This window comes from Triticum aestivum, chromosome 1D, assembly GCF_018294505.1.
Source record: "Triticum aestivum cultivar Chinese Spring chromosome 1D, IWGSC CS RefSeq v2.1, whole genome shotgun sequence".
In the NCBI taxonomy this organism is placed as follows: Eukaryota; Viridiplantae; Streptophyta; class Magnoliopsida; order Poales; family Poaceae; genus Triticum; species Triticum aestivum.
The window spans coordinates 48,340,441-48,350,770 of record NC_057796.1 but is presented as its reverse complement, the minus strand read 5'-3'; the positions used below and the strand labels follow the sequence as shown (position 1 = coordinate 48,350,770).

At 44.9% G+C, this 10,330-nt stretch overlaps 1 pseudogene; it reads left to right on the top strand.

Annotated features, from left to right (window-relative positions):
* The first annotated feature begins 439 nt into the window (after positions 1–439).
* Positions 440–1,202, top strand: LOC123157652 (zinc-finger homeodomain protein 9-like; annotated as a pseudogene).
* The last annotated feature ends 9,128 nt before the right edge of the window (positions 1,203–10,330 follow it).

Below are 10,330 nucleotides of genomic sequence, written 5' to 3'. Positions count from 1 at the left end.
ATGGTGGTCTACACGCGTCCTGTCCATCTATGTGACGAAGATCCCTGCAAAAAGCTATTTTTGACAAAAAAATCTATTGACAATGTAGCAGTAATTTGAGAACTAAAAAATGAGCAAGGTCAAACAAAAAATGGTTAGGTTTCTATGGTGCCTGTCTTGATTTTATGATCAGCGGTCCATGCACGTTGTCATGATCCAATATTAATTTATCACTACGGTCTTTCGAGATTTTCTCTTTTCTATAGTCACTACTAATTACATGGATTAATAATATCTGTCATTAGAGTCATTGTTGCTCTTTTTATACCCTAAACTCACAGACTTCGTTTCGCATCCTATCCTTACGAGTTTTCCTCGCCTTCGTTGATCCTAACTAGTAAATCCAAGCCTTAGACACTAGTGGGTAATCTTTGTGAAGCCGAGTGATACCAAGGGGGCCATGGACATCAAGTACCCTAAGGGCTTCGTCAAGAAGGTGAGGCAGGCGGTCGTGACATTGGCGGTGGAAGGGGTGAAGTACAAGGAGTGTAGTAGGAACCACGCGCTGGCTACCAGTGGGCAAGTCGTGGACGGCTGCGGGGAGTGGATGCCGTATGGGGACCTGAACCCCACCGACGCATCGTCATACAAATGGGCGGCATGTGGCTCCCACTACAGCTTGCACCGCGAGGTGATGATGGAGAGGTTGCTGCTGCTACCGCCCATGGCTGCAATCGTACTCCATGGCCAGCCGTAGCGCGAGGAGGAGCAGACACCGGAGGACTGGCTCCCGGTCACAGACTCTGACACCGACTCGGATGGCACGGAGTATGACTCGGATGCCACGGAGTATGACGACGAGCTCCATCTCCCCACCACATCAGCCTCCAACTGTGTATCCTCCGACACCGATGGCATAGCAGCTGCCTACGTACATCTTTTCTCCATGACACAGCCGCCCGCTGGGGGCACTGCAGATCCAGAGGCTCCCCGCCCAGCTCTCGCCGGTGACGGCACCACCGCCCCATGTGGTTATGTCGGCGTGGAAGTGGTCCCGCACCATGTTCACTGCCTACCAGAAGATGCGCATGCAGGAGCTGTCGAAGCACCTAGGGTGGCGCCGGGAGAAGCGCGATAAGGACATCATTGAAGCGAGGTGCCATGACAATGGCATCAGTAAGGACGTCTTCAGGAACTGGAGGCACAAAAATAAGCGCAAGTAACCCAACGGCCACAACACCTCTGATGCATTCTCCTCCGCTGTCGGACCTTCCCGTCTCCTCCCACCAGCATCACACACCAGTGTTAGACGTTTTTCGTCTACCAAGGGACATTTTTCAGCTACCATGCCAAGTTTTTTTATGTTAGCGTTTTTTGCAGTTAGGCTCAACTACTATGACGGTTCTTGCTATGGGCGACAACGGCGGTGACCTCTCCATCATCACCTTGCGGTGGAAGTTGTGGTGTCATCCGCATGTCGTGCACTTGTATGACGACGCGTCAGCGAGGTTGAGGTCCCCCAACGGTATTCACTCCCCGCAGCCGTCCACGACGTGCCCACCACTAGTCAGCGCATGATTCCTGCCGCACTCCTTGTACTTCACCCCTTCCACTGCCGGCACAATGGCCGCCTGCCTCACCTTCTTGACGAAGCCGTTGTGGTACTTGACATCCATGGTCTCCGTGGTGTCACTCGGCTTGACAAATATTACCCACTTGTGTCTAAGGTTAGGATTTGCTAGTTAAGATCAACGAAGGCGAGGAAAACTCGTACGGATATGATGTGAAACGAAATCTGTGAGGTTAGAGTATAAAAAGAGCATCGGCAACTCTAAAGATAGATATTATTAATCCCTATAATTAGTAGTGACTATAGAAAAGAGAAAATCTCCAAAGATCTTGGCGATAAATTAATATTGGATCATGACAACATGCATGGACCGTTGATCTTAAAATCATGACACGCACCACGGAAACCCGACCATTTTTTGTTGACCTGGGTCATTTTTTAGTTGTCAAATTACTGCTACATCATAAATTGATTATTTTTGTCAAAAGAAGAGAGATTTGTTTGAGGGTTCATTGTCATATAGATGTACATGACGCGTGTAGACCACCATTGTACATTTTCGGCCCATGTATAGCTGTTAATCAATACCAAAATAATTACCCTTGATTTGGGATATTATTCTTATAAATTTTACCAACTATAGCTTTTGCTAAAAAACCAACTATAGCTAACCTCAAAGATGTAAATCCAAACAACTAAAAAATATGTATCTAGCTATTAAAAATATCAAACACTAGTGTTAGATTTTGTTTATAATCCTCCGAGATTCATAAACATGCATAGAAATCATCCCATTTTTAGCAGTTCTCACCAAATATGATAAATCTCAATCATGTTCAAAACATAGCTATTCTCGACGAGGCATATCAAATCCCACTAACGCAACACAGCAAGAAATTTTACTCTTTAATCGAAAACATACCAATAATGAAACTTTCAATGATGTCTAGAAGACCCAGGCAATGGTAATGCCCTACCATCTTTTTGAAAATCTTTCTTAATTTACCATGATGAAGACTTTTGAATATCCCTCTTCGCTCAATGTAACACACCACCGAATAGCAGTGCCAACCACCGGACATCATGTTGCTCAACTCGGTCTTAAGGATTTTCGTTGCTGAGAAGGCTCTTGTAATTGTTTTCGTCACTACTGGTACTAGCAATGCCAACTCAATGAGGAGATAAATCATAGGAAACATGTTGTATCATTCAAGTTCAACTATCTTTCTAGCCAAGCTTGCAATATCATGACATGTTTTCAATTCTTCTCGTACGAATAATGAATAACTCAAGGTTATCTTCTATAGGTTCACGTTCATACTATGAGAAATACTCTTGATAAATCTAAGTGAGTCTCAGGCTTTTTCACATTGAACCTAGAAAACGAGTCTCTATGGTCAAGACAAGAGAAGTCCTAGAGCAACTTTGAAGATACCTCATTAAAATGATGATCAACCTTTGTGGCGATGGAGTCTATAACATCATAGAAGGTCACCACATGGAAGAAATGATCAATAGTGACACTGTTTGTCCCACCTTTTCTTGATTTTCCCCCATTTAATAAAGATGGCATCCATATTTAGTATCTGAATGCCATTTTTGGTGCAAAAGGCTTTGGCATCTTATAAGAGTGGATCACAACCATCATTTCTTTAGTTAATCAAATGTGTTCCCATATCTGTAACCAAATACATTGCCTAGAATGAAACAATTACAATTTTAGATGCATGTATGTTTACATGAACAGTATCAAGTAAACTGGATACATATAACATAATCTATCACATACCTGAACAACTTGTGTTGATTGTAATCTGCCAAAACAGCAAGATGCCTACTTGGGAGCAACGGAACATCAATATGCATGTTGTTAAAACATATGAAAAGGATCTGCATTTATTGTTGCTTGAACATGCTACAATTTTCATATAAGGTTCGGGTTCATAGGCATCATGGTTAATTTAATATGATTTATGCAAAATTCAATGTTTTGCTAAGTTCTAGGACTTCGGGAAAATCCGGGATTTCCAAAACAGTAAAATTATGATGCTGAATGAGATGCACTAAACATTAAGTAAACCAATTTCAATATTTATGAATAATATATGTACATGCATTATACATTGCAATGTTCATTTTACTTCATAGGCACAAATTCATAGGATGAATTTATTAATTACTATGATTTTTACAAAATGGAACTTTGTGTTAATAAGAATGTATTTATACCATGATAGCCACTTAAGAGCAAGAAATAGACATGCTAAAGAAAATTGACATGGCATCCATGGGCATCGCATTAAAATAAACATTTCATAGTGGAAAACACCTTAAGGAATCATATGCTTATGAGTTATGGATTGGTGGCAAGGATCAACGTAAGTTTGAATGTTTTAACAATTTTATGTAGATTACGACATGATGCACTTTTGCAACAGAGATTACAACATGTAGATGAATCCTATGAAGGATGCAAATGCAACCATCATTAAGCCCACAAAGAGTAGATCAGTTTTCATAGAAAGATCATTTCCATCGGACAAACATGCACAAAGTTACCATCATCACAAAATGCAATCTGATGTGAAAAATCTGAGGACAAGGAAAAATTCGACCTCACAGGAAAACTAGGATGGAGCGGTTCCAGATGTTCTTTGGTTGGAAGGCTTGGCGGATCCTGAGATGAGGGCGTACCAGCGGGCGAAGCAGAGGCCATGGCGACGGTTCGGCGCGGCGGCGGGGTCGACGAACAGTAGGGGAGCGGCGCAGGTGGGCAGATCGGGCAGGATCCGGCCGCGGGAGGGGCCATGGCCGCCGGATCTGGCCCGAGGCGGCAGCGAGGCAAGGTGGCGGCATGAGCTCCGAGCTTGGGTGGCGTCCATGGCGCCTATCCATGACTGCAATAGAGAGAGGGTTAGAGTGGAAATGGAGAGAAATGGAGGAGAAAGGAGAGGAGGCGGCGAGGTCGGCCTGTTCCGGTTGCGGTCTCTGGCAGCTCATCGGTCAACAGGAGATCTCCCGCGAGGGTGAGCAGGCGGCATGGTGAGAGGAGCTCGGGCGCGAGCTGCGGAGGCGAGCACTAATGGTGGCGGCGCGTGAGCTGGCTCGGGCCCCGATGGGTTCAAGCGGGTCCATGATCGGTTCACAGGGCCACGGCGGCTGGAGGATGGAGAAGGTGGACAAGTGGCGGCGGTGGAGAGGCTGCGCATGGAAAATGCGGAAGAGGGGTAGGGTTGCAAATTAGGTAGGGTAGCGGTTGCTTAAATAGGCAGGGATGGCGAGGGTTGAGGGTTTTGTGGGGTTTTTCTAGCCCTCCGATCACAATCGGAAGGCTTTGGAGCGGAGGGTGGTTAGGGTAGGTTTAGGTGGGCTATGTAGATTTGTTGGGCCGAGATGAGAGGGAAATAGGGTAGCCCGGCAACACGTTTTATTATTAAAACGTCCTATGTTTATCCACATATAGTGCCTCTAGTTTAAAGGTTGGGGTACCAAACGACTTTTGAATGCGAGAAAATTTGGCAGGTGGTCTACCTACATAATATTAAGACCACACGTAAACTTTCAACCCATTCCGAGAACATTTTAATCCCACTTTGAAAATAATTATTTAACGATGTTGGGGCACGTGCAAGTGTGTGGTTGGACTCGGAACGATCAATGAAGACCACGGAGAGAAGTGGCAAGTACGGACGGATGCAAGTTTTGAAAAAATGATGGCAACGGAGTGCCGATGCAATGCAAATGATGTGATGATTAATAGCACAACCAAATAATTAATGCGGCTACAGCGAAAATAGCGGGAGGCTTCTGGAGCGTCGGTCTCGGGCTATCACAACTCTCCCCCACTTACAAGAGATCTCTCCCTGAGATCAAGGAATGAGAAGAGGAAGAGGAAGAGGAAGAGAAAGAGGTAAAATAAAGCTGCTTATGTGACAAATGAGTGAGACGAGGTTGCAAAGAGATAATAGATGGCATCAAGGATGAGAAAGAATTTGAAACCACTCCGGTTGAAGAAAAGAAAGGCATAGAACATGAACTTGAGAAAATGGAGGCAACTGTATGTGACTCTGGTTAAAAGATAAGTGATAGACAGAACATGAAGTTGGCAACATGGAGGGAACTTGGGAAAGAGCACCAACACAATGCTTCCTTAGCAAAAGAAATTGAGTTAGATACTTGGGATGAAAAGAACGGAGGAGAAACCAACATCTTCTAACGCAATAGAACATTAAAGAGCATCCTTGCGAAGAAGACTTGAAGGTAATTGGTGAAAGAATCAACAAGCAACAGATATGCTTCAAATGCCTTATGGAAACATTTTAAATTTTTGAGGTTAAAGCCTGCCATTTGCTGAAAATATGATGCTTGAGAGCAACAAAGAGATGCAAAACTTTCACCGAGAGGATAGAGAGAAAACCTGGATCACAAATATGCACCACAATAGCAACATTCCTTAGGGAAGGCTTTAGGTGAAATCAACCCAAGATAACTCCAACGAAGAGATTGATGGGTTGAAAGGATCTCCTGAACAAAGAGAAAATGGTGGGTTTAGTATCTCATTCTTTACAACCTATGAATCATGAAACACGAAGGGAAATTTGTCAATAATGACATAAGATCAGCTCGAAAGACAAGGTAGAAAGGATTTGCACACTTGAATGGAAGATGAAACATGCTTGAACTCCTCAAAACAAAACATGTGTTGAACACCATGTTTATTTTCGAGTATAGCTTGGTAGATCTTAACTTCGAGGAGAATCTTGAAGGGCACTTTGAGAATGAAAGAAATCGTTCACAAACCACCATGAAGAACCTTCAAGAAGAAACTCTGAAATGATAAAAATGATAGGAATGAAGTGAAGGTTGAAAAGAACAATACAAAACCATATATTAAGACCGCACGCCAACTTTGAACCTGTTCTGAGAATGTTTTAATCCCTTTTTGACAATAATTATTTAACGATGTCGCTGGCGCGTGCAAGTGTGTGGTTAGACTCGGAACGGTAAATGAAGACAATGGAGAGAAGCGGCAACTATGGACGAATGCAAGTTTTGAAAAAATGACGGCAACGGAGTGCTGATGCAATGCGAATGATGCGATGATGAATGCCACAACCAAATAATTAATGCGGCCACAACAAAAATAGCGGGAGGTATCTGGAGCATCGGTCTCGGGCAGTCACAGTTGCACCCAACCACCTGCTTGCTCGAGGCCCCCATCTGTCGTCTACTATCATGTTGTTCACTAGTTCTTGGCGTCCTAGCCAGCCGCTGCCACCCTAGCTAGGTTTTGGAGTGAAGCATGTGCATCTTGGTCTTGCAATTTGCACCCCATGGATGCACATCGTCAGTAGCACTGGGTTCTTGCTCAATCTACATGTGGCCCAACTGCGTCTTAGAGTCTTTGTGGCCCATTCTCAAGTGAGCGGGGCTGTTTTCTTTGTTAGCGGCAAGAGTGAGCGTTGCGAACCAGTCGAGAGATGATAGTATATGCATGGGTATAAATAATTGCATGAGTTAAGGTATGGTGGCTGATACGTCTCCAACGTATCTATAATTTATGAAGTAGTCATGCCATGTTTACAACAATTCTATATGGTTTTGGTATGATGGAGATATGTTATTAGGGCCATGTCGGTGTGATAGCATCCATCATCGCTTGGCCACATACAGGTGACTATGTCACGGGGATGCCAGAACACAATAACGAGAAAGAAGAACAAAACCGGTAACGAGGATTTTGATATAGTGAGGATGGTGATGACTCAGGACGATACCAATACATATCGGGTTTTGTGAAGTATCATGAAGCAAATGGAACATCACATGATAAACCAAAGGTTCACTTGAATATCATTCGTGTGCTCATAGGGATCGATATGGACGTCCACGGTTCCGGTGTCGGTCATTGAACGAATGGTTTCATTCATGTCTATGAGTTACCGAACCTACGGGGTCACAAGCTTAAGGAAATCACGATCTGTTGAGTGTTAGTAGGACGGATTGATGGGAATATATTTGTGGAATTGTTTCATTAATATTGGAAATAGTTCCGAAAAGATCCGGAAGCGTTTCAGGATCATCGGAAGGGTTTCAGAGTGTATGGGGTAATACCGGGTATTACCGATAAATATATATAGGTTTAACATGTTTCCGGGGATGTTGAATTATATCTGAAATGGTCTGAAAGTATTTAGAACAATTGTATATTTAATTTAACTAGCACACATGCCCGTGCGTTGCAACGGGAGATGAAAAAAATAGAAGGCACCTACACATACGGTACAATTTGTATGAAACGTGTATGACATTACCTATCTTATTAGTGAAAGAAAATTACCACTGTGGTGACCTAATTCTGAAAGGGGGACAATGCTGAATTGTTGCTAAATTGGGAACCAAGGATTGGTTAGGCTGGATTGTGAAAGTGGGAAGGAATATCTATAGCTGGTTCATATCTGCATAGGTTAACATTGTTCAACTATTGCGTGATGGCAACACCTTGGATTAATCACAATAGAGACTAATGACTTGGAAACTACTGATAGGGAGCATAGGCGGAAGAGGAAGGCCAAGGGTGCAGGACACACCTGGGAGAATAATCTAACTCAGCTCAATGGCAGGGTGTATCCACCAGTCAAGGTGGTAAACCTCCGGCACATAGTCATGGCAGAGGCGGCCATGCACCGACAGCGCAGATGCCTCGAAGTAAGCCCCGCTCCATTGTTTCGGCATGAGTCCAGATGTATAGCAGCACCTTATCCAATTTGAAATGAACTTTTGCATCAGTCGGACGAACCTGATTCATGACAACTGCGTCGGTGTCAAAGCGGACAATGTACACAAAGTTGAGGTTCTGTCACCAAACTCCCTATGACGGTGAGCGCATTGACGCGGCCGCCGAGGCTGGCAGGAAGCACTGGGATGGGCCAGATGTAGGCCACCAGGAACGCTTCTATCTTGTGCAACACTTGAACTTGGATATCCTAAGGTCCTTCACCTTGACCGCGTGCCGTGTCAAAGCTGAGCTCGCTCGCGTACCACTACCTGCTAACTATCAATGTCGTCAGGAAGATATGTACATGTTGAACCTGTCCCTGCCGCTGCTACTTCCCTTGTAGGAAAACTCTGGAGAACTTTGAAGTTGATGATCTGGCTGTCATTGTCCATGGTGTCCTGGCGATTGAATGATCTAGGCGTGTAGCCGTGTGGCGCCTCTCAGCTACAGTGTGTTGCCGACGCCGGGTCCCTAATCTCGCTTATGCTGGTTACACCGTCGCCGCGAAGCCAAGATTCGATCGATTGCCGTGACACCAAGATAAGGCAAATACAGGAAGAACCAGTGGGATGGGTTTGATTTGTGCATATATAAAGAAGCTAGAAGAAGTTGTACACAGACACACTAGCTTTTTTTAGGGGTACAAACACGGTAGCTAGCCTCGATAGTATAGGCAATAGGATACGACTATACGAGGCCATAAGTCGTGTCGGGATGGGCTTCAGACTAGGCCTAATAATGCCCGTAGTAGAAAACCTAGGCCCGGGCCCGGCTCAGGCCTAGATTTCAGGCCCAGGCCAGGGCTATCGGTGAAAAACCTGTGGGGCCTCTTCCCTAAAACAAGAATATGTCAAGCCCAAGCTCGTCCTAGCCTTTGGGCTAAAAACTTAGGCCTAGGCCTGGCCCATGGGAAGATCAGGTTGGGTCGGGTCGGGCTTTTTCGGGACGGCCGAGCCGGGTTTCCCATGGCCAGCTATAAATACGACGTGTGAAGGCCCAAGTGGAGGAACGCAGCCCAGCCAATACAAACCTTTTTAACGAAAAATTTGGCTCTACGAATTAGTACTGCCGCGTGTATTTCAACATAACGTAGGATTGGATGCGAGACCAAACCAAGAATATCACCTTGATTTATTAGTAGGTATAGATATCAACGGGCCTTAAAAGGGAAAGAGGTGGAAGGAAACTTGGCGCACAAAGGCCCAAGTGGGGGAGGCGCCTCCTTCCCTAAGGTAGGAGGCCAAATTGGGGAAAGGGAGGAGGACTCCTCCCCTTGGCCGGCGCACCAAGGGGGATTCCTCCCCCCTTGGTGGCAGCCCTCCCTCTCCCCTTCAACCTACATATACTAGGGGATTTTGCTCTTTTGCATACACAAGTTTTGGAGCCTCCTCTAGTTCTTCTAGTTCTAGTGGTTCCTAGTTGACTAATTAGAGCTAGACTAATCCTCTAATCCTCATAATTAGAAGCCCTGTGTGGTTCTAATCTCGTCCCTCCAGTTCTCTCGCAATGACTAGCTTTGGACGACAAAGCGCTACCGGATTGTGAAGGATGCACGTTTGCAACCAAGTAGAGAGGTCGTGCTTTAGGTCTTTGGTTTGAGGGACTGTTTGTGGGCGGTTCACGGTATCGTTCATCGACGGTTCGAGGGACTCCAATTACGACCTACACTAACACGTTCTTCTTTCGCTGTGCACAGGCGCGATTTTTTTGTTTTCTACTACGTGATGGTAATGATCGTGATCACAACCCATTATGCACCTTCATATTGATCTTGGGTGTGCGTAGGTGCGATTTTTTTGTTTTCTACTACGTTTTCCAACGGTCGCATCAAGACCAGTTATATGGGTAGGTGTAGGTTGTGATCGAGGGTTGATGTTTTTTCTATGCTTCCTCGAGTGTTGCTTTGGTTCAATTCGTTGACAATATGGTGTCGCTTTGTTACAAGGTTCTGACAATCGACCGACTCTGACTGTCGACGATCTGCTAGCAGTTCCTTGGGGTTC